Source organism: Leptodactylus fuscus, chromosome 5 (genome assembly GCF_031893055.1).
Source record: "Leptodactylus fuscus isolate aLepFus1 chromosome 5, aLepFus1.hap2, whole genome shotgun sequence".
NCBI classification, from domain to species: Eukaryota; Metazoa; Chordata; class Amphibia; order Anura; family Leptodactylidae; genus Leptodactylus; species Leptodactylus fuscus.
In genome coordinates, this window is record NC_134269.1 from 25512383 (window position 1) to 25528635 (window position 16253).

The following is a 16253-nucleotide window of genomic DNA, read 5'->3' on the forward strand; positions in this document are numbered from 1 at the left end:
AAGCCCCCCCCCCTGAATTAATCCACTCCCAGAATGCCTTGCAGAAGGGAGGGGTCCGTTTTCTTTCGCCATGGCTTTACTAGGCTCCTCCTAACGAGGGTCAATAACATGGGCACCTGGAAACCTTTAGCTTTGCGCAGTGGCAATATCATGGCCCATGAGGTGTAACCGATGCGTGATTATTGCTAATTGAAAACTAAACCCAATACCCCGCCTTGATGACTTGAAATATAGTTAGCTTTGGCAATTTTTGCTAGTCTCTCAGGAGACTTCATTTCTTGTACAAACATTAGAATAAACCTTTGGAAAGCGGAGCCGCTTCGCCCACGGGGGTGAAACAGGCAGGGAAGCCCCGCCCTGAATTATTCCACTCTCAGAATGCCTTGCAGAAGGGAGGGGTCCGTTTTCTTTCGCCATGGCTTTACTAGGCTCCTCCTAACGAGGGTCAATTTCATGGGCACCTGGAAACCTTTAGCTTTGCGCAGTGGCAATATCATGGCCCATGAGGTGTAACCGAGGCGTGATTATTGCTAATTGAAAACTAAACCCAATACCCCGCCTTGATGACTTGAAATATAGTCAGCTTTGGCAATTTTTGCTAGTCTCTCAGGAGACTTCATTTCTTGTACAAACATTAGAAGAAACCTTTGGAAAGCGGAGCCGCTTCGCCCACGGGGGTGAAACAGGCAGGGAAGCCCCGCCCTGAATTATTCCACTCCCAGAATGCCTTGCAGAAGGGAGGGGTCCGTTTTCTTTCGCCATGGCTTTACTAGGCTCCTCCTAACGAGGGTCAATTTCATGGGCACCTGGAAACCTTTAGCTTTGCGCAGTGGCAATATCATGGCCCATGAGGTGTAACCGAGGCGTGATTATTGCTAATTGAAAACTAAACCCAATACCCCGCCTTGATGACTTGAAATATAGTCAGCTTTGGCAATTTTTGCTAGTCTCTCAGGAGACTTCATTTCTTGTACAAACATTAGAAGAAACCTTTGGAAAGCGGAGCCGCTTCGCCCACGGGGGTGAAACAGGCAGGGAAGCCCCGCCCTGAATTATTCCACTCCCAGAATGCCTTGCAGAAGGGAGGGGTCCGTTTTCTTTCGCCATGGCTTTACTAGGCTCCTCCTAACGAGGGTCAATTTCATGGGCACCTGGAAACCGTTAGCTTTGCGCAGTGGCAATATCATGGCCCATGAGGAGTAACCGAGGCGTGATTATTGCTAATTGAAAACTAAACCCAATACCCCGCCTTGATGACTTGAAATATAGTCAGCTTTGGCAATTTTTGCTAGTCTCTCAGGAGACTTCATTTCTTGTACAAACATTAGAAGAAACCTTTGGAAAGCGGAGCCGCTTCACCCGCGGGGGTGAAACAGGCAGGGAAGCCCCGCCCTGAATTATTCCACTCCCAGAATGCCTTGCAGAAGGGAGGGGTCTGTTTTCTTTCGCTTTACTAGGCTCCTCCTAACGAAGGTCAATTTCATGGGCACCTGGAAACCTTTAGCTTTGCGCAGTGGCAATATCATGGCCCATGAGGTGTAACCGAGGCATGATTATTGCTAAATGAAAACTAAACCCAATACCCCTCCTTGATGACTTGAAATATAGTCAGCTTTGGCAATTTTTGCTAGTCTCTCAGGAGACTTCATTTCTTGTACAAACATTAGAAGAAACGTTTGGAAAGCGGAGCCGCTTCTCCCACGGGGGTGAAACAGGCAGGGAAGCCCCGCCCTGAATTATTCCACTCCCAGAATGCCTTGCAGAAGGGAGGGGTCCATTTTCTTTCGCCATGGCTTTACTAGGCTCCTCCTAACGAAGGTCAATTTCATGGGCACCTGGAAACCTTTAGCTTTGCGCAGTGGCAATATCATGGCCCATGAGGTGTAACCGAGGCGTGATTATTGCTAATTGAAAACTAAACCCAATACCACGCCTTGATGACTTGAAATATAGTCAGCTTTGGCAATTTTTGCTAGTCTCTCAGGAGACTTCATTTCTTGTACAAACATTAGAAGAAACCTTTGGAAAGCGGAGCCGCTTCGCCCACGGGGGTGAAACAGGCAGGGAAGCCCCGCCCTGAATTATTCCACTCCCAGAATGCCTTGCAGAAGGGAGGGGTCCGTTTTCTTTCGCCATGGCTTTACTAGGCTCCTCCTAACGAGGGTCAATTTCATGGGCACCTGGAAACCTTTAGCTTTGCGCAGTGGCAATATCATGGCCCATGAGGTGTAACCGAGGCGTGATTATTGCTAATTGAAAACTAAACCCAATACCCCGCCTTGATGACTTGAAATATAGTCAGCTTTGGCAATTTTTGCTAGTCTCTCAGGAGACTTCATTTCTTGTACAAACATTAGAAGAAACGTTTGGAAAGCGGAGCCGCTTCGCCCACGGGGGTGAAACAGGCAGGGAAGCCCCGCCCTGAATTATTCCACTCCCAGAATGCCTTGCAGAAGGGAGGGGTCCGTTTTCTTTCGCCATGGCTTTACTAGGCTCCTCCTAACGAGGGTCAATTTCATGGGCACCTGGAAACCTTTAGCTTTGCGCAGTGGCAATATCATGGCCCATGAGGTGTAACCGAGGCGTGATTATTGCTAATTGAAAACTAAACCCAATACCCCGCCTTGATGACTTGAAATATAGTCAGCTTTGGCAATTTTTGCTAGTCTCTCAGGAGACTTCATTTCTTGTACAAACATTAGAAGAAACCTTTGGAAAGCGGAGCCGCTTCGCCCACGGGGGTGAAACAGGCAGGGAAGCCCCGCCCTGAATTATTCCACTCCCAGAATGCCTTGCAGAAGGGAGGGGTCCGTTTTCTTTCGCCATGGCTTTACTAGGCTCCTCCTAACGAGGGTCAATAACATGGGCACCTGGAAACCTTTAGCTTTGCGCATTGGCAATATCATGGCCCATGAGGTGTAACCGAGGCGTGATTATTGCTAATTGAAAACTAAACCCAATACCCCGCCTTGATGACTTGAAATATAGTCAGCTTTGGCAATTTTTGCTAGTCTCTCAGGAGACTTCATTTCTTGTACAAACATTAGAAGAAACGTTTGGAAAGCGGAGCCGCTTCGCCCACGGGGGTGAAACAGGCAGGGAAGCCCCGCCCTGAATTATTCCACTCCCAGAATGCCTTGCAGAAGGGAGGGGTCCGTTTTCTTTCGCCATGGCTTTACTAGGCTCCTCCTAACGAGGGTCAATAACATGGGCACCTGGAAACCTTTAGCTTTGCGCAGTGGCAATATCATGGCCCATGAGGTGTAACCGAGGCGTGATTATTGCTAATTGAAAACTAAACCCAATACCCCGCCTTGATGACTTGAAATATAGTCAGCTTTGGCAATTTTTGCTAGTCTCTCAGGAGACTTCATTTCTTGTACAAACATTAGAAGAAACCTTTGGAAAGCGGAGCCGCTTCGCCCACGGGGGTGAAACAGGCAGGGAAGCCCCGCTCTGAATTATTCCACTCCCAGAATGCCTTGCAGAAGGGAGGGGTCCGTTTTCTTTCGCCATGGCTTTACTAGGCTCCTCCTAACGAGGGTCAATTTCATGGGCACCTGGAAACCTTTAGCTTTGCGCAGTGGCAATATCATGGCCCATGAGGTGTAACCGATGCGTGATTATTGCTAATTGAAAACTAAACCCAATACCCCGCCTTGATGACTTGAAATATAGTTAGCTTTGGCAATTTTTGCTAGTCTCTCAGGAGACTTCATTTCTTGTACAAACATTAGAATAAACCTTTGGAAAGCGGAGCCGCTTCGCCCACGGGGGTGAAACAGGCAGGGAAGCCCCGCCCTGAATTATTCCACTCTCAGAATGCCTTGCAGAAGGGAGGGGTCCGTTTTCTTTCGCCATGGCTTTACTAGGCTCCTCCTAACGAGGGTCAATTTCATGGGCACCTGGAAACCTTTAGCTTTGCGCAGTGGCAATATCATGGCCCATGAGGTGTAACCGAGGCGTGATTATTGCTAATTGAAAACTAAACCCAATACCCCGCCTTGATGACTTGAAATATAGTCAGCTTTGGCAATTTTTGCTAGTCTCTCAGGAGACTTCATTTCTTGTACAAACATTAGAAGAAACCTTTGGAAAGCGGAGCCGCTTCGCCCACGGGGGTGAAACAGGCAGGGAAGCCCCGCCCTGAATTATTCCACTCCCAGAATGCCTTGCAGAAGGGAGGGGTCCGTTTTCTTTCGCCATGGCTTTACTAGGCTCCTCCTAACGAGGGTCAATTTCATGGGCACCTGGAAACCTTTAGCTTTGCGCAGTGGCAATATCATGGCCCATGAGGAGTAACCGAGGCGTGATTATTGCTAATTGAAAACTAAACCCAATACCCCGCCTTGATGACTTGAAATATAGTCAGCTTTGGCAATTTTTGCTAGTCTCTCAGGAGACTTCATTTCTTGTACAAACATTAGAAGAAACCTTTGGAAAGCGGAGCCGCTTCTCCCACGGGGGTGAAACAGGCAGGGAAGCCCCGCCCTGAATTATTCCACTCCCAGAATGCCTTGCAGAAGGGAGGGGTCTGTTTTCTTTCGCTTTACTAGGCTCCTCCTAACGAAGGTCAATTTCATGGGCACCTGGAAACCTTTAGCTTTGCGCAGTGGCAATATCATGGCCCATGAGGTGTAACCGAGGCATGATTATTGCTAAATGAAAACTAAACCCAATACCCCTCCTTGATGACTTGAAATATAGTCAGCTTTGGCAATTTTTGCTAGTCTCTCAGGAGACTTCATTTCTTGTACAAACATTAGAAGAAACGTTTGGAAAGCGGAGCCGCTTCTCCCACGGGGGTGAAACAGGCAGGGAAGCCCCGCCCTGAATTATTCCACTCCCAGAATGCCTTGCAGAAGGGAGGGGTCCATTTTCTTTCGCCATGGCTTTACTAGGCTCCTCCTAACGAAGGTCAATTTCATGGGCACCTGGAAACCTTTAGCTTTGCGCAGTGGCAATATCATGGCCCATGAGGTGTAACCGAGGCGTGATTATTGCTAATTGAAAACTAAACCCAATACCCCGCCTTGATGACTTGAAATATAGTCAGCTTTGGCAATTTTTGCTAGTCTCTCAGGAGACTTCATTTCTTGTACAAACATTAGAAGAAACCTTTGGAAAGCGGAGCCGCTTCGCCCACGGGGGTGAAACAGGCAGGGAAGCCCCGCCCTGAATTATTCCACTCCCAGAATGCCTTGCAGAAGGGAGGGGTCCGTTTTCTTTCGCCATGGCTTTACTAGGCTCCTCCTAACGAGGGTCAATTTCATGGGCACCTGGAAACCTTTAGCTTTGCGCAGTGGCAATATCATGGCCCATGAGGTGTAACCGAGGCGTGATTATTGCTAATTGAAAACTAAACCCAATACCCCGCCTTGATGACTTGAAATATAGTCAGCTTTGGCAATTTTTGCTAGTCTCTCAGGAGACTTCATTTCTTGTACAAACATTAGAAGAAACGTTTGGAAAGCGGAGCCGCTTCGCCCACGGGGGTGAAACAGGCAGGGAAGCCCCGCCCTGAATTATTCCACTCCCAGAATGCCTTGCAGAAGGGAGGGGTCCGTTTTCTTTCGCCATGGCTTTACTAGGCTCCTCCTAACGAGGGTCAATTTCATGGGCACCTGGAAACCTTTAGCTTTGCGCAGTGGCAATATCATGGCCCATGAGGTGTAACCGAGGCGTGATTATTGCTAATTGAAAACTAAACCCAATACCCCGCCTTGATGACTTGAAATATAGTCAGCTTTGGCAATTTTTGCTAGTCTCTCAGGAGACTTCATTTCTTGTACAAACATTAGAAGAAACCTTTGGAAAGCGGAGCCGCTTCGCCCACGGGGGTGAAACAGGCAGGGAAGCCCCGCCCTGAATTATTCCACTCCCAGAATGCCTTGCAGAAGGGAGGGGTCCGTTTTCTTTCGCCATGGCTTTACTAGGCTCCTCCTAACGAGGGTCAATAACATGGGCACCTGGAAACCTTTAGCTTTGCGCAGTGGCAATATCATGGCCCATGAGGTGTAACCGAGGCGTGATTATTGCTAATTGAAAACTAAACCCAATACCCCGCCTTGATGACTTGAAATATAGTCAGCTTTGGCAATTTTTGCTAGTCTCTCAGGAGACTTCATTTCTTGTACAAACATTAGAAGAAACGTTTGGAAAGCGGAGCCGCTTCGCCCACGGGGGTGAAACAGGCAGGGAAGCCCCGCCCTGAATTATTCCACTCCCAGAATGCCTTGCAGAAGGGAGGGGTCCGTTTTCTTTTGCCATGGCTTTACTAGGCTCCTCCTAACGAGGGTCAATTTCATGGGCACCTGGAAACCTTTAGCTTTGCGCAGTGGCAATATCATGGCCCATGAGGTGTAACCGAGGCGTGATTATTGCTAATTGAAAACTAAACCCAATACCCCGCCTTGATGACTTGAAATATAGTCAGCTTTGGCAATTTTTGCTAGTCTCTCAGGAGACTTCATTTCTTGTACAAACATTAGAAGAAACCTTTGGAAAGCGGAGCCGCTTCGCCCACGGGGGTGAAACAGGCAGGGAAGCCCCGCCCTGAATTATTCCACTCCCAGAATGCCTTGCAGAAGGGAGGGGTCCGTTTTCTTTCGCCATGGCTTTACTAGGCTCCTCCTAACGAGGGTCAATTTCATGGGCACCTGGAAACCTTTAGCTTTGCGCAGTGGCAATATCATGGCCCATGAGGTGTAACCGAGGCGTGATTATTGCTAATTGAAAACTAAACCCAATACCCCGCCTTGATGACTTGAAATATAGTCAGCTTTGGCAATTTTTGCTAGTCTCTCAGGAGACTTCATTTCTTGTACAAACATTAGAAGAAACGTTTGGAAAGCGGAGCCGCTTCGCCCACGGGGGTGAAACAGGCAGGGAAGCCCCGCCCTGAATTATTCCACTCCCAGAATGCCTTGCAGAAGGGAGGGGTCCGTTTTCTTTCGCCATGGCTTTACTAGGCTCCTCCTAACGAGGGTCAATTTCATGGGCACCTGGAAACCTTTAGCTTTGCGCAGTGGCAATATCATGGCCCATGAGGTGTAACCGAGGCGTGATTATTGCTAATTGAAAACTAAACCCAATACCCCGCCTTGATGACTTGAAATATAGTCAGCTTTGGCAATTTTTGCTAGTCTCTCAGGAGACTTCATTTCTTGTACAAACATTAGAAGAAACGTTTGGAAAGCGGAGCCGCTTCGCCCACGGGGGTGAAACAGGCAGGGAAGCCCCGCCCTGAATTATTCCACTCCCAGAATGCCTTGCAGAAGGGAGGGGTCCGTTTTCTTTCGCCATGGCTTTACTAGGCTCCTCCTAACGAGGGTCAATAACATGGGCACCTGGAAACCTTTAGCTTTGCGCAGTGGCAATATCATGGCCCATGAGGTGTAACCGAGGCGTGATTATTGCTAATTGAAAACTAAACCCAATACCCCGCCTTGATGACTTGAAATATAGTCAGCTTTGGCAATTTTTGCTAGTCTCTCAGGAGACTTCATTTCTTGTACAAACATTAGAAGAAACGTTTGGAAAGCGGAGCCGCTTCGCCCACGGGGGTGAAACAGGCAGGGAAGCCCCGCCCTGAATTATTCCACTCCCAGAATGCCTTGCAGAAGGGAGGGGTCCGTTTTCTTTCGCCATGGCTTTACTAGGCTCCTCCTAACGAGGGTCAATAACATGGGCACCTGGAAACCTTTAGCTTTGCGCAGTGGCAATATCATGGCCCATGAGGTGTAACCGAGGCGTGATTATTGCTAATTGAAAACTAAACCCAATACCCCGCCTTGATGACTTGAAATATAGTCAGCTTTGGCAATTTTTGCTAGTCTCTCAGGAGACTTCATTTCTTGTACAAACATTAGAAGAAACGTTTGGAAAGCGGAGTCGCTTCGCCCACGGGGGTGAAACACGCAGGGAAGCCCCGCCCTGAATTATTCCACTCCCAGAATGCCTTGCAGAAGGGAGGGGTCCGTTTTCTTTCGCCATGGCTTTACTAGGCTCCTCCTAACGATGGTCAATAACTAAGCACCTGGAAACCTTTAGCTTTGCGCAGTGGCAATATCATGGCCCATGAGGTGTAACCGAGGCGTGATTATTGCTAATTGAAAACTAAACCCAATACCCCGCCTTGATGACTTGAAATATAGTCAGCTTTGGCAATTTTTGCTAGTCTCTCAGGAGACTTGATTTCTTGTACAAACATTAGAAGAAACCTTTGGAAAGCGGAGCCGCTTCGCCCACGGGGGTGAAACAGGCAGGGAAGCCCCCCCCCCTGAATTAATCCACTCCCAGAATGCCTTGCAGAAGGGAGGGGTCCGTTTTCTTTCGCCATGGCTTTACTAGGCTCCTCCTAACGAGGGTCAATTTCATGGGCACCTGGAAACCTTTAGCTTTGCGCAGTGGCAATATCATGGCCCATGAGGTGTAACCGAGGCGTGATTATTGCTAATTGAAAACTAAACCCAATACCCCGCCTTGATGACTTGAAATATAGTCAGCTTTGGCAATTTTTGCTAGTCTCTCAGGAGACTTCATTTCTTGTACAAACATTAGAAGAAACCTTTGGAAAGCGGAGCCGCTTCGCCCACGGGGGTGAAACAGGAAGGGAAGCCCCGCCCTGAATTATTCCACTCCCAGAATGCCTTGCAGAAGGGAGGGGTCTGTTTTCTTTCGCCATGGCTTTACTAGGCTCCTCCTAACGAAGGTCAATTTCATGGGCACCTGGAAACCTTTAGCTTTGCGCAGTGGCAATATCATGGCCCATGAGGTGTAACCGAGGCGTGATTATTGCTAATTGAAAACTAAACCCAATACCCCGCCTTGATGACTTGAAATATAGTCAGCTTTGGCAATTTTTGCTAGTCTCTCAGGAGACTTCATTTCTTGTACAAACATTAGAAGAAACGTTTGGAAAGCGGAGCCGCTTCGCCCACGGGGGTGAAACAGGCAGGGAAGCCCCGCCCTGAATTATTCCACTCCCAGAATGCCTTGCAGAAGGGAGGGGTCCGTTTTCTTTTGCCATGGCTTTACTAGGCTCCTCCTAACGAGGGTCAATTTCATGGGCACCTGGAAACCTTTAGCTTTGCGCAGTGGCAATATCATGGCCCATGAGGTGTAACCGAGGCGTGATTATTGCTAATTGAAAACTAAACCCAATACCCCGCCTTGATGACTTGAAATATAGTCAGCTTTGGCAATTTTTGCTAGTCTCTCAGGAGACTTCATTTCTTGTACAAACATTAGAAGAAACCTTTGGAAAGCGGAGCCGCTTCGCCCACGGGGGTGAAACAGGCAGGGAAGCCCCGCCCTGAATTATTCCACTCCCAGAATGCCTTGCAGAAGGGAGGGGTCCGTTTTCTTTCGCCATGGCTTTACTAGGCTCCTCCTAACGAGGGTCAATTTCATGGGCACCTGGAAACCTTTAGCTTTGCGCAGTGGCAATATCATGGCCCATGAGGTGTAACCGAGGCGTGATTATTGCTAATTGAAAACTAAACCCAATACCCCGCCTTGATGACTTGAAATATAGTCAGCTTTGGCAATTTTTGCTAGTCTCTCAGGAGACTTCATTTCTTGTACAAACATTAGAAGAAACGTTTGGAAAGCGGAGCCGCTTCGCCCACGGGGGTGAAACAGGCAGGGAAGCCCCGCCCTGAATTATTCCACTCCCAGAATGCCTTGCAGAAGGGAGGGGTCCGTTTTCTTTCGCCATGGCTTTACTAGGCTCCTCCTAACGAGGGTCAATTTCATGGGCACCTGGAAACCTTTAGCTTTGCGCAGTGGCAATATCATGGCCCATGAGGTGTAACCGAGGCGTGATTATTGCTAATTGAAAACTAAACCCAATACCCCGCCTTGATGACTTGAAATATAGTCAGCTTTGGCAATTTTTGCTAGTCTCTCAGGAGACTTCATTTCTTGTACAAACATTAGAAGAAACGTTTGGAAAGCGGAGCCGCTTCGCCCACGGGGGTGAAACAGGCAGGGAAGCCCCGCCCTGAATTATTCCACTCCCAGAATGCCTTGCAGAAGGGAGGGGTCCGTTTTCTTTCGCCATGGCTTTACTAGGCTCCTCCTAACGAGGGTCAATTTCATGGGCACCTGGAAACCTTTAGCTTTGCGCAGTGGCAATATCATGGCCCATGAGGTGTAACCGAGGCGTGATTATTGCTAATTGAAAACTAAACCCAATACCCCGCCTTGATGACTTGAAATATAGTCAGCTTTGGCAATTTTTGCTAGTCTCTCAGGAGACTTCATTTCTTGTACAAACATTAGAAGAAACGTTTGGAAAGCGGAGCCGCTTCGCCCACGGGGGTGAAACAGGCAGGGAAGCCCCGCCCTGAATTATTCCACTCCCAGAATGCCTTGCAGAAGGGAGGGGTCCGTTTTCTTTCGCCATGGCTTTACTAGGCTCCTCCTAACGAGGGTCAATTTCATGGGCACCTGGAAACCTTTAGCTTTGCGCAGTGGCAATATCATGGCCCATGAGGTGTAACCGAGGCGTGATTATTGCTAATTGAAAACTAAACCCAATACCCCGCCTTGATGACTTGAAATATAGTCAGCTTTGGCAATTTTTGCTAGTCTCTCAGGAGACTTCATTTCTTGTACAAACATTAGAAGAAACGTTTGGAAAGCGGAGCCGCTTCTCCCACGCGGGTGAAACAGGCAGGGAAGCCCCGCCCTGAATTATTCCACTCCCAGAATGCCTTGCAGAAGGGAGGGGTCCGTTTTCTTTCGCCATGGCTTTACTAGGCTCCTCCTAACGAGGGTCAATTTCATGGGCACCTGGAAACCTTTAGCTTTGCGCAGTGGCAATATCATGGCCCATGAGGTGTAACCGAGGCGTGATTATTGCTAATTGAAAACTAAACCCAATACCCCGCCTTGATGACTTGAAATATAGTCAGCTTTGGCAATTTTTGCTAGTCTCTCAGGAGACTTCATTTCTTGTACAAACATTAGAAGAAACCTTTGGAAAGCGGAGCCGCTTCGCCCACGGGGGTGAAACAGGCAGGGAAGCCCCGCCCTGAATTATTCCACTCCCAGAATGCCTTGCAGAAGGGAGGGGTCCGTTTTCTTTCGCCATGGCTTTACTAGGCTCCTCCTAACGAGGGTCAATAACATGGGCACCTGGAAACCTTTAGCTTTGCGCAGTGGCAATATCATGGCCCATGAGGTGTAACCGAGGCGTGATTATTGCTAATTGAAAACTAAACCCAATACCCCGCCTTGATGACTTGAAATATAGTCAGCTTTGGCAATTTTTGCTAGTCTCTCAGGAGACTTCATTTCTTGTACAAACATTAGAAGAAACGTTTGGAAAGCGGAGCCGCTTCGCCCACGGGGGTGAAACAGGCAGGGAAGCCCCGCCCTGAATTATTCCACTCCCAGAATGCCTTGCAGAAGGGAGGGGTCCGTTTTCTTTCGCCATGGCTTTACTAGGCTCCTCCTAACGAGGGTCAATTTCATGGGCACCTGGAAACCTTTAGCTTTGCGCAGTGGCAATATCATGGCCCATGAGGTGTAACCGAGGCGTGATTATTGCTAATTGAAAACTAAACCCAAAACCCCGCCTTGATGACTTGAAATATAGTCAGCTTTGGCAATTTTTGCTAGTCTCTCAGGAGACTTCATTTCTTGTACAAACATTAGAAGAAACCTTTGGAAAGCGGAGCCGCTTCGCCCACGGGGGTGAAACAGGCAGGGAAGCCCCGCCCTGAATTATTCCACTCCCAGAATGCCTTGCAGAAGGGAGGGGTCCGTTTTCTTTCGCCATGGCTTTACTAGGCTCCTCCTAACGAGGGTCAATTTCATGGGCACCTGGAAACCTTTAGCTTTGCGCAGTGGCAATATCATGGCCTATGAGGTGTAACCGAGGCGTGATTATTGCTAATTGAAAACTAAACCCAATACCCCGCCTTGATGACTTGAAATATAGTCAGCTTTGGCAATTTTTGCTAGTCTCTCAGGAGACTTCATTTCTTGTACAAACATTAGAAGAAACGTTTGGAAAGCGGAGCCGCTTCGCCCACGGGGGTGAAACAGGCAGGGAAGCCCCGCCCTGAATTATTCCACTCCCAGAATGCCTTGCAGAAGGGAGGGGTCCGTTTTCTTTCGCCATGGCTTTACTAGGCTCCTCCTAACGAGGGTCAATAACTAAGCACCTGGAAACCTTTAGCTTTGCGCAGTGGCAATATCATGGCCCATGAGGTGTAACCGAGGCGTGATTATTGCTAATTGAAAACTAAACCCAATACCCCGCCATGATGACTTGAAATATAGTCAGCTTTGGCAATTTTTGCTAGTCTCTCAGGAGACTTCATTTCTTGTACAAACATTAGAAGAAACCTTTGGAAAGCGGAGCCGCTTCGCCCACGGGGGTGAAACAGGCAGGGAAGCCCCGCCCTGAATTATTCCACTCCCAGAATGCCTTGCAGAAGGGAGGGGTCCGTTTTCTTTCGCCATGGCTTTACTAGGCTCCTCCTAACGAGGGTCAATTTCATGGGCACCTGGAAACCGTTAGCTTTGCGCAGTGGCAATATCATGGCCCATGATAGGTGTAACCGAGGCGTGATTATTGCTAATTGAAAACTAAACCCAATACCCCGCCTTGATGACTTGAAATATAGTCAGCTTTGGCAATTTTTGCTAGTCTCTCAGGAGACTTCATTTCTTGTACAAACATTAGAAGAAACGTTTGGAAAGCGGAGCCGCTTCGCCCACGGGGGTGGAAACAGGCAGGGAAGCCCCGCCCTGAATTATTCCACTCCCAGAATGCCTTGCAGAAGGGAGGGGTCCGTTTCTTTCGCCATGGCTTTACTAGGCTCCTCCTAACGAGGGTCAATAACTAAGCACCTGGAACCTTTAGCTTTGCGCAGTGGCAATATCATGGCCCATGAGGTGTAACCGAGGCGTGATTATTGCTACTTGAAAACTAAACCCAATACCCCGCCATGATGACTTGAAATATAGTCAGCTTTGGCAATTTTTGCTAGTCCTCAGGAGACTTCATTTCTTGTACAAACATTAGAAGAAACCTTTGGAAAGCGGAGCCGCTTCGCCCACGGGGGTGAAACAGGCAGGGAAGCCCCGCCCTGAATTATTCACTCCCAGAATGCCTTGCAGAAGGGAGGGGTCCGTTTTCTTTCGCCATGGCTTTACTAGGCTCCTCCTAACGAGGGTCAATTTCATGGGCAACCTGGAAACCTTTAGCTTTGCGCAGTGGCAATATCATGGCCCATGAGGTGTAACTGAGGCGTGATTATTGCTAATTGAAAACTAAACCCAATACCCGCCTTGATGACTTGAAATATAGTCAGCTTTGGCAATTTTGCTAGTCTCTCAGGAGACTTCATTTCTTGTACAAACATTAGAAGAACCTTTGGAAGCGGAGCCGCTTCGCCACGGGGGTGAAACAGGCAGGGAAGCCCCGCCCTGAATTATTCCACTCCCAGAATGTGTTGCAGAAGGGAGGGTCCGTTTTTCTTTCGCCATGGCTTTACTAGGCTCCTCCTAACGAGGGTCAATTTCATGGGCACCTGGAAACCTTTAGCTTTGCGCAGTGGCAATATCATGGCCCATGAGGTTAACCGAGGCGGTGATTATTGCTATTGAAAACTAAACCAATACCCGCCTTGAAGACTTGAAATATAGTCAGCTTTGGCAATTTTTGTTAGTCTCTCAGGAGACTTCATTTCTTGTACAAACATTAGAAGAAACGTTTGCAAAGAGGAGCCGCTTCGCCCACGGGGGTGAAACAGGCAGGGAAGCCCCGCCCTGAATTATTCCACTCCCAGAATGCCTTGCAGAAGGGAGGGGTCAGTTTTCTTTCGCCATGGCTTTACTAGGCTCCTCCTAACGAGGGTCAATTTCATGGGCACCTGGAAACCGTTAGCTTTGCGCAGTGGCAATATCATGGCCCATGAGGTGTAACCGAGGCTTGATTATTGCTAATTGAAAACTAAACCCAATACCCCGCCTTGATGACTTGAAATATAGTCAGCTTTGGCAATTTTTGCTAGTCTCTCAGGAGACTTCATTTCTTGTACAAACATTAGAAGAAACCTTTGGAAAGCGGTGCCGCTTCACCCACGGGGGTGAAAGAGGCAGGGAAGCCCCGCCCTGAATTATTCCACTCCCAGAATGCCTTGCAGAAGGGAGGGGTCCGTTTTCTTTCGCCATGGCTTTACTAGGCTCCTCCTAACGAGGGTCAATAACATGGGCACCTGGAAACCTTTAGCTTTGCGCAGTGGCAATATCATGGCCCATGAGGTGTAACCGATGCGTGATTATTGCTAATTGAAAACTAAACCCAATACCCCGCCTTTACTTGAAATATAGTCAGCTTTGGCAATTTTTGCTAGTCTCTCAGGAGACTTCATTTCTTGTACAAACATTAGAAGAAACCTTTGGAAAGCGGTGCCGCTTCGCCCACGGGGGGTGAAAGAGGCAGGGAAGCCCCGCCCTGAATTATTCCACTCCCAGAATGCCTTGCAGAAGGGAGGGGTCCGTTTTCTTTCGCCATGGCTTTACTAGGCTCCTCCTAACGAGGGGTCAATAACATGGGCACCTGGAAACCTTTAGCTTTGCGCAGTGGCAATATCATGGCCCATGAGGTGTAACCGATGCGTGATTATTGCTAATTGAAAACTAAACCCAATACCCCGCCTGATGACTTGAAATATAGTCAGCTTTGGCAATTTTTGCTAGTCTCTCAGGAGACTTCATTTCTTGTACAAACATTAGAAGAAACCTTTGGAAAGCGGAGCCGCTTCGCCCACGGGGGGGTGAAACAGGCAGGGAAGCCCCGCCCTGAATTATTCCACTCCCAGAATGCGTTGCAGAAGGGAGGGGTCCAATTTCTTTCGCCATGGCTTTACTAGGCTCCTCCTAACGAGGGTCAATTTCATGGGCACCTGGAAACCTTTAGCTTTGCGCAGTGGCAATATCATGGCCCATGAGGTGTAACCGAGGCGTGATTATTGCTAATTGAAAACTAAACCCAATACCCCGCCTTGATGACTTGAAATATAGTCAGCTTTGGCAATTTTTGCTAGTCTCTCAGGAGACTTCATTTCTTGTACAAACATTAGAAGAAACCTTTGGAAAGCGGGAGCCGCTTCGCTCACGGGGGTGAAACAGGCAGGAAAGCCCCGCCTGAATTATTCCACTCCCAGAATGCCTTGCAGAAGGGAGGGGTCCGTTTTCTTTCGCCATGGCTTTACTAGGCTCCTCCTAACGAGGGTCAATTTCTATGGGCACCTGGAAACCTTTAGCTTTGCGCAGTGGCAATATCATGGCCCATGAGGATTAACCGAGGCGTGATTATTGCTAATTGAAAACTAAACCCAATACCCCGCCTTGATGACTTGAAATATAGTCAGCTTTGGCAATTTTTGCTAGTCTCTCAGGGAGACTTCATTTCTTGTACAAACATTAGAAGAAACCTTTGGAAAGCGGAGCCGCTTCGCCCACGGGGGTGAAACAGGCAGGGAAGCCCCGCCCTGAATTATTCTACTCCAGAATGCCTTGCAGAAGGGAGGGGTCCGTTTTCTTTCGCCATGGCTTTACTAGGCTCCTCCTAACGAGGGTCAATTTCATGGGCACCTGGAAACCGTTAGCTTTGCGCAGTGGCAATATCATGGCCCATGAGGTGTAACCGAGGCGTGATTATTGCTAATTGAAAACTAAACCCAATACCCCGCCTTGATGACTTGAAATATAGTCAGCTTTGGCAATTTTTGCTAGTCTCTCAGGAGACTTCATTTCTTGTACAAACATTAGAAGAAACCTTTGGAAAGCGGAGCGCTTCGCCCACGGGGGTGAAACAGGCAGGGAAGCCCCGCCCTGAATTATTCAGCTCCCAGAATGCCTTGCAGAAGGGAGGGGTCCGTTTTCTTTCGCCATGGCTTTACTAGGCTCCTCCTAACGAGGGTCAATTTCATGGGCACCTGGAAACCTTTAGCTTTGCGCAGTGGCAATATCATGGCCCATGAGGTGTAACCGAGGCGTGATTATTGCTAATTGAAAACTAAACCCAATACCCCACCTTGATGACTTGAAATATAGTCAGCTTTGGCAATTTTTGCTAGTCTCTCAGGAGACTTCATTTCTTGTACAAACATTAGAAGAAACCTTTGGAAAGCGGAGCCGCTTCGCCCACGGGGGTGAAACAGGCAGGGAAGCCCCCGCCCTGAATTATTCCACTCCCAGAATGCCTTGCAGAAGGGAGGGGGTCC

At 48.4% G+C, this 16253-nt stretch overlaps 47 non-coding genes across 47 annotated transcripts; all 47 read left to right on the forward strand.

Annotated features, from left to right (window-relative positions):
- The first annotated feature begins 128 nt into the window (after positions 1-128).
- LOC142205245 (U4 spliceosomal RNA) lies at positions 129-269 on the forward strand. Its single transcript, XR_012716271.1, has one exon. It is a non-coding gene; the product is annotated as a U4 spliceosomal RNA (small nuclear RNA).
- Positions 270-473: 204 nt separating this feature from the next.
- On the forward strand, positions 474-614 carry LOC142205696 (U4 spliceosomal RNA). Its single transcript, XR_012716667.1, has one exon. It is a non-coding gene; the product is annotated as a U4 spliceosomal RNA (small nuclear RNA).
- Positions 615-818: 204 nt separating this feature from the next.
- On the forward strand, positions 819-959 carry LOC142205697 (U4 spliceosomal RNA). Its single transcript, XR_012716668.1, has one exon. It is a non-coding gene; the product is annotated as a U4 spliceosomal RNA (small nuclear RNA).
- A 204-nt stretch (positions 960-1163) lies between these two features.
- Positions 1164-1304, forward strand: LOC142205877 (U4 spliceosomal RNA). Its single transcript, XR_012716833.1, has one exon. It is a non-coding gene; the product is annotated as a U4 spliceosomal RNA (small nuclear RNA).
- A 198-nt stretch (positions 1305-1502) lies between these two features.
- On the forward strand, positions 1503-1643 carry LOC142205273 (U4 spliceosomal RNA). The gene has a single exon (XR_012716297.1). It is a non-coding gene; the product is annotated as a U4 spliceosomal RNA (small nuclear RNA).
- Positions 1644-1847: 204 nt separating this feature from the next.
- LOC142205802 (U4 spliceosomal RNA) lies at positions 1848-1988 on the forward strand. Its single transcript, XR_012716763.1, has one exon. It is a non-coding gene; the product is annotated as a U4 spliceosomal RNA (small nuclear RNA).
- A 204-nt stretch (positions 1989-2192) lies between these two features.
- On the forward strand, positions 2193-2333 carry LOC142205698 (U4 spliceosomal RNA). Its single transcript, XR_012716669.1, has one exon. It is a non-coding gene; the product is annotated as a U4 spliceosomal RNA (small nuclear RNA).
- A 204-nt stretch (positions 2334-2537) lies between these two features.
- LOC142205699 (U4 spliceosomal RNA) lies at positions 2538-2678 on the forward strand. The gene has a single exon (XR_012716670.1). It is a non-coding gene; the product is annotated as a U4 spliceosomal RNA (small nuclear RNA).
- Positions 2679-2882: 204 nt separating this feature from the next.
- LOC142205820 (U4 spliceosomal RNA) lies at positions 2883-3023 on the forward strand. The gene has a single exon (XR_012716780.1). It is a non-coding gene; the product is annotated as a U4 spliceosomal RNA (small nuclear RNA).
- A 204-nt stretch (positions 3024-3227) lies between these two features.
- Positions 3228-3368, forward strand: LOC142205700 (U4 spliceosomal RNA). The gene has a single exon (XR_012716671.1). It is a non-coding gene; the product is annotated as a U4 spliceosomal RNA (small nuclear RNA).
- A 204-nt stretch (positions 3369-3572) lies between these two features.
- Positions 3573-3713, forward strand: LOC142205248 (U4 spliceosomal RNA). The gene has a single exon (XR_012716273.1). It is a non-coding gene; the product is annotated as a U4 spliceosomal RNA (small nuclear RNA).
- A 204-nt stretch (positions 3714-3917) lies between these two features.
- LOC142205701 (U4 spliceosomal RNA) lies at positions 3918-4058 on the forward strand. The gene has a single exon (XR_012716672.1). It is a non-coding gene; the product is annotated as a U4 spliceosomal RNA (small nuclear RNA).
- Positions 4059-4262: 204 nt separating this feature from the next.
- On the forward strand, positions 4263-4403 carry LOC142205879 (U4 spliceosomal RNA). Its single transcript, XR_012716835.1, has one exon. It is a non-coding gene; the product is annotated as a U4 spliceosomal RNA (small nuclear RNA).
- Positions 4404-4601: 198 nt separating this feature from the next.
- LOC142205274 (U4 spliceosomal RNA) lies at positions 4602-4742 on the forward strand. The gene has a single exon (XR_012716298.1). It is a non-coding gene; the product is annotated as a U4 spliceosomal RNA (small nuclear RNA).
- A 204-nt stretch (positions 4743-4946) lies between these two features.
- On the forward strand, positions 4947-5087 carry LOC142205702 (U4 spliceosomal RNA). The gene has a single exon (XR_012716673.1). It is a non-coding gene; the product is annotated as a U4 spliceosomal RNA (small nuclear RNA).
- Positions 5088-5291: 204 nt separating this feature from the next.
- Positions 5292-5432, forward strand: LOC142205703 (U4 spliceosomal RNA). Its single transcript, XR_012716674.1, has one exon. It is a non-coding gene; the product is annotated as a U4 spliceosomal RNA (small nuclear RNA).
- Positions 5433-5636: 204 nt separating this feature from the next.
- On the forward strand, positions 5637-5777 carry LOC142205705 (U4 spliceosomal RNA). The gene has a single exon (XR_012716675.1). It is a non-coding gene; the product is annotated as a U4 spliceosomal RNA (small nuclear RNA).
- Positions 5778-5981: 204 nt separating this feature from the next.
- On the forward strand, positions 5982-6122 carry LOC142205706 (U4 spliceosomal RNA). The gene has a single exon (XR_012716676.1). It is a non-coding gene; the product is annotated as a U4 spliceosomal RNA (small nuclear RNA).
- Positions 6123-6326: 204 nt separating this feature from the next.
- On the forward strand, positions 6327-6467 carry LOC142205708 (U4 spliceosomal RNA). The gene has a single exon (XR_012716677.1). It is a non-coding gene; the product is annotated as a U4 spliceosomal RNA (small nuclear RNA).
- Positions 6468-6671: 204 nt separating this feature from the next.
- On the forward strand, positions 6672-6812 carry LOC142205709 (U4 spliceosomal RNA). The gene has a single exon (XR_012716678.1). It is a non-coding gene; the product is annotated as a U4 spliceosomal RNA (small nuclear RNA).
- A 204-nt stretch (positions 6813-7016) lies between these two features.
- LOC142205710 (U4 spliceosomal RNA) lies at positions 7017-7157 on the forward strand. Its single transcript, XR_012716679.1, has one exon. It is a non-coding gene; the product is annotated as a U4 spliceosomal RNA (small nuclear RNA).
- Positions 7158-7361: 204 nt separating this feature from the next.
- On the forward strand, positions 7362-7502 carry LOC142205711 (U4 spliceosomal RNA). Its single transcript, XR_012716680.1, has one exon. It is a non-coding gene; the product is annotated as a U4 spliceosomal RNA (small nuclear RNA).
- A 204-nt stretch (positions 7503-7706) lies between these two features.
- Positions 7707-7847, forward strand: LOC142205712 (U4 spliceosomal RNA). Its single transcript, XR_012716681.1, has one exon. It is a non-coding gene; the product is annotated as a U4 spliceosomal RNA (small nuclear RNA).
- Positions 7848-8050: 203 nt separating this feature from the next.
- Positions 8051-8191, forward strand: LOC142205713 (U4 spliceosomal RNA). Its single transcript, XR_012716682.1, has one exon. It is a non-coding gene; the product is annotated as a U4 spliceosomal RNA (small nuclear RNA).
- A 206-nt stretch (positions 8192-8397) lies between these two features.
- LOC142205714 (U4 spliceosomal RNA) lies at positions 8398-8538 on the forward strand. Its single transcript, XR_012716683.1, has one exon. It is a non-coding gene; the product is annotated as a U4 spliceosomal RNA (small nuclear RNA).
- Positions 8539-8742: 204 nt separating this feature from the next.
- Positions 8743-8883, forward strand: LOC142205715 (U4 spliceosomal RNA). Its single transcript, XR_012716684.1, has one exon. It is a non-coding gene; the product is annotated as a U4 spliceosomal RNA (small nuclear RNA).
- Positions 8884-9087: 204 nt separating this feature from the next.
- LOC142205717 (U4 spliceosomal RNA) lies at positions 9088-9228 on the forward strand. Its single transcript, XR_012716685.1, has one exon. It is a non-coding gene; the product is annotated as a U4 spliceosomal RNA (small nuclear RNA).
- A 204-nt stretch (positions 9229-9432) lies between these two features.
- LOC142205718 (U4 spliceosomal RNA) lies at positions 9433-9573 on the forward strand. The gene has a single exon (XR_012716686.1). It is a non-coding gene; the product is annotated as a U4 spliceosomal RNA (small nuclear RNA).
- A 204-nt stretch (positions 9574-9777) lies between these two features.
- Positions 9778-9918, forward strand: LOC142205719 (U4 spliceosomal RNA). Its single transcript, XR_012716687.1, has one exon. It is a non-coding gene; the product is annotated as a U4 spliceosomal RNA (small nuclear RNA).
- Positions 9919-10122: 204 nt separating this feature from the next.
- Positions 10123-10263, forward strand: LOC142205720 (U4 spliceosomal RNA). The gene has a single exon (XR_012716688.1). It is a non-coding gene; the product is annotated as a U4 spliceosomal RNA (small nuclear RNA).
- Positions 10264-10467: 204 nt separating this feature from the next.
- Positions 10468-10608, forward strand: LOC142205721 (U4 spliceosomal RNA). The gene has a single exon (XR_012716689.1). It is a non-coding gene; the product is annotated as a U4 spliceosomal RNA (small nuclear RNA).
- A 204-nt stretch (positions 10609-10812) lies between these two features.
- On the forward strand, positions 10813-10953 carry LOC142205722 (U4 spliceosomal RNA). Its single transcript, XR_012716690.1, has one exon. It is a non-coding gene; the product is annotated as a U4 spliceosomal RNA (small nuclear RNA).
- A 204-nt stretch (positions 10954-11157) lies between these two features.
- On the forward strand, positions 11158-11298 carry LOC142205723 (U4 spliceosomal RNA). The gene has a single exon (XR_012716691.1). It is a non-coding gene; the product is annotated as a U4 spliceosomal RNA (small nuclear RNA).
- Positions 11299-11502: 204 nt separating this feature from the next.
- Positions 11503-11643, forward strand: LOC142205799 (U4 spliceosomal RNA). The gene has a single exon (XR_012716760.1). It is a non-coding gene; the product is annotated as a U4 spliceosomal RNA (small nuclear RNA).
- Positions 11644-11847: 204 nt separating this feature from the next.
- On the forward strand, positions 11848-11988 carry LOC142205340 (U4 spliceosomal RNA). The gene has a single exon (XR_012716360.1). It is a non-coding gene; the product is annotated as a U4 spliceosomal RNA (small nuclear RNA).
- A 203-nt stretch (positions 11989-12191) lies between these two features.
- LOC142205223 (U4 spliceosomal RNA) lies at positions 12192-12332 on the forward strand. The gene has a single exon (XR_012716250.1). It is a non-coding gene; the product is annotated as a U4 spliceosomal RNA (small nuclear RNA).
- Positions 12333-12536: 204 nt separating this feature from the next.
- On the forward strand, positions 12537-12679 carry LOC142205303 (U4 spliceosomal RNA). The gene has a single exon (XR_012716325.1). It is a non-coding gene; the product is annotated as a U4 spliceosomal RNA (small nuclear RNA).
- A 202-nt stretch (positions 12680-12881) lies between these two features.
- On the forward strand, positions 12882-13019 carry LOC142205264 (U4 spliceosomal RNA). Its single transcript, XR_012716288.1, has one exon. It is a non-coding gene; the product is annotated as a U4 spliceosomal RNA (small nuclear RNA).
- A 206-nt stretch (positions 13020-13225) lies between these two features.
- LOC142205287 (U4 spliceosomal RNA) lies at positions 13226-13364 on the forward strand. The gene has a single exon (XR_012716310.1). It is a non-coding gene; the product is annotated as a U4 spliceosomal RNA (small nuclear RNA).
- Positions 13365-13565: 201 nt separating this feature from the next.
- Positions 13566-13703, forward strand: LOC142205341 (U4 spliceosomal RNA). Its single transcript, XR_012716361.1, has one exon. It is a non-coding gene; the product is annotated as a U4 spliceosomal RNA (small nuclear RNA).
- A 204-nt stretch (positions 13704-13907) lies between these two features.
- LOC142205857 (U4 spliceosomal RNA) lies at positions 13908-14048 on the forward strand. The gene has a single exon (XR_012716814.1). It is a non-coding gene; the product is annotated as a U4 spliceosomal RNA (small nuclear RNA).
- A 204-nt stretch (positions 14049-14252) lies between these two features.
- LOC142205338 (U4 spliceosomal RNA) lies at positions 14253-14390 on the forward strand. The gene has a single exon (XR_012716358.1). It is a non-coding gene; the product is annotated as a U4 spliceosomal RNA (small nuclear RNA).
- A 206-nt stretch (positions 14391-14596) lies between these two features.
- Positions 14597-14736, forward strand: LOC142205288 (U4 spliceosomal RNA). The gene has a single exon (XR_012716311.1). It is a non-coding gene; the product is annotated as a U4 spliceosomal RNA (small nuclear RNA).
- A 206-nt stretch (positions 14737-14942) lies between these two features.
- On the forward strand, positions 14943-15083 carry LOC142205724 (U4 spliceosomal RNA). The gene has a single exon (XR_012716692.1). It is a non-coding gene; the product is annotated as a U4 spliceosomal RNA (small nuclear RNA).
- A 205-nt stretch (positions 15084-15288) lies between these two features.
- LOC142205212 (U4 spliceosomal RNA) lies at positions 15289-15430 on the forward strand. The gene has a single exon (XR_012716240.1). It is a non-coding gene; the product is annotated as a U4 spliceosomal RNA (small nuclear RNA).
- A 203-nt stretch (positions 15431-15633) lies between these two features.
- On the forward strand, positions 15634-15774 carry LOC142205725 (U4 spliceosomal RNA). The gene has a single exon (XR_012716693.1). It is a non-coding gene; the product is annotated as a U4 spliceosomal RNA (small nuclear RNA).
- A 203-nt stretch (positions 15775-15977) lies between these two features.
- LOC142205149 (U4 spliceosomal RNA) lies at positions 15978-16118 on the forward strand. Its single transcript, XR_012716179.1, has one exon. It is a non-coding gene; the product is annotated as a U4 spliceosomal RNA (small nuclear RNA).
- Positions 16119-16253: the final 135 nt, after the last annotated feature.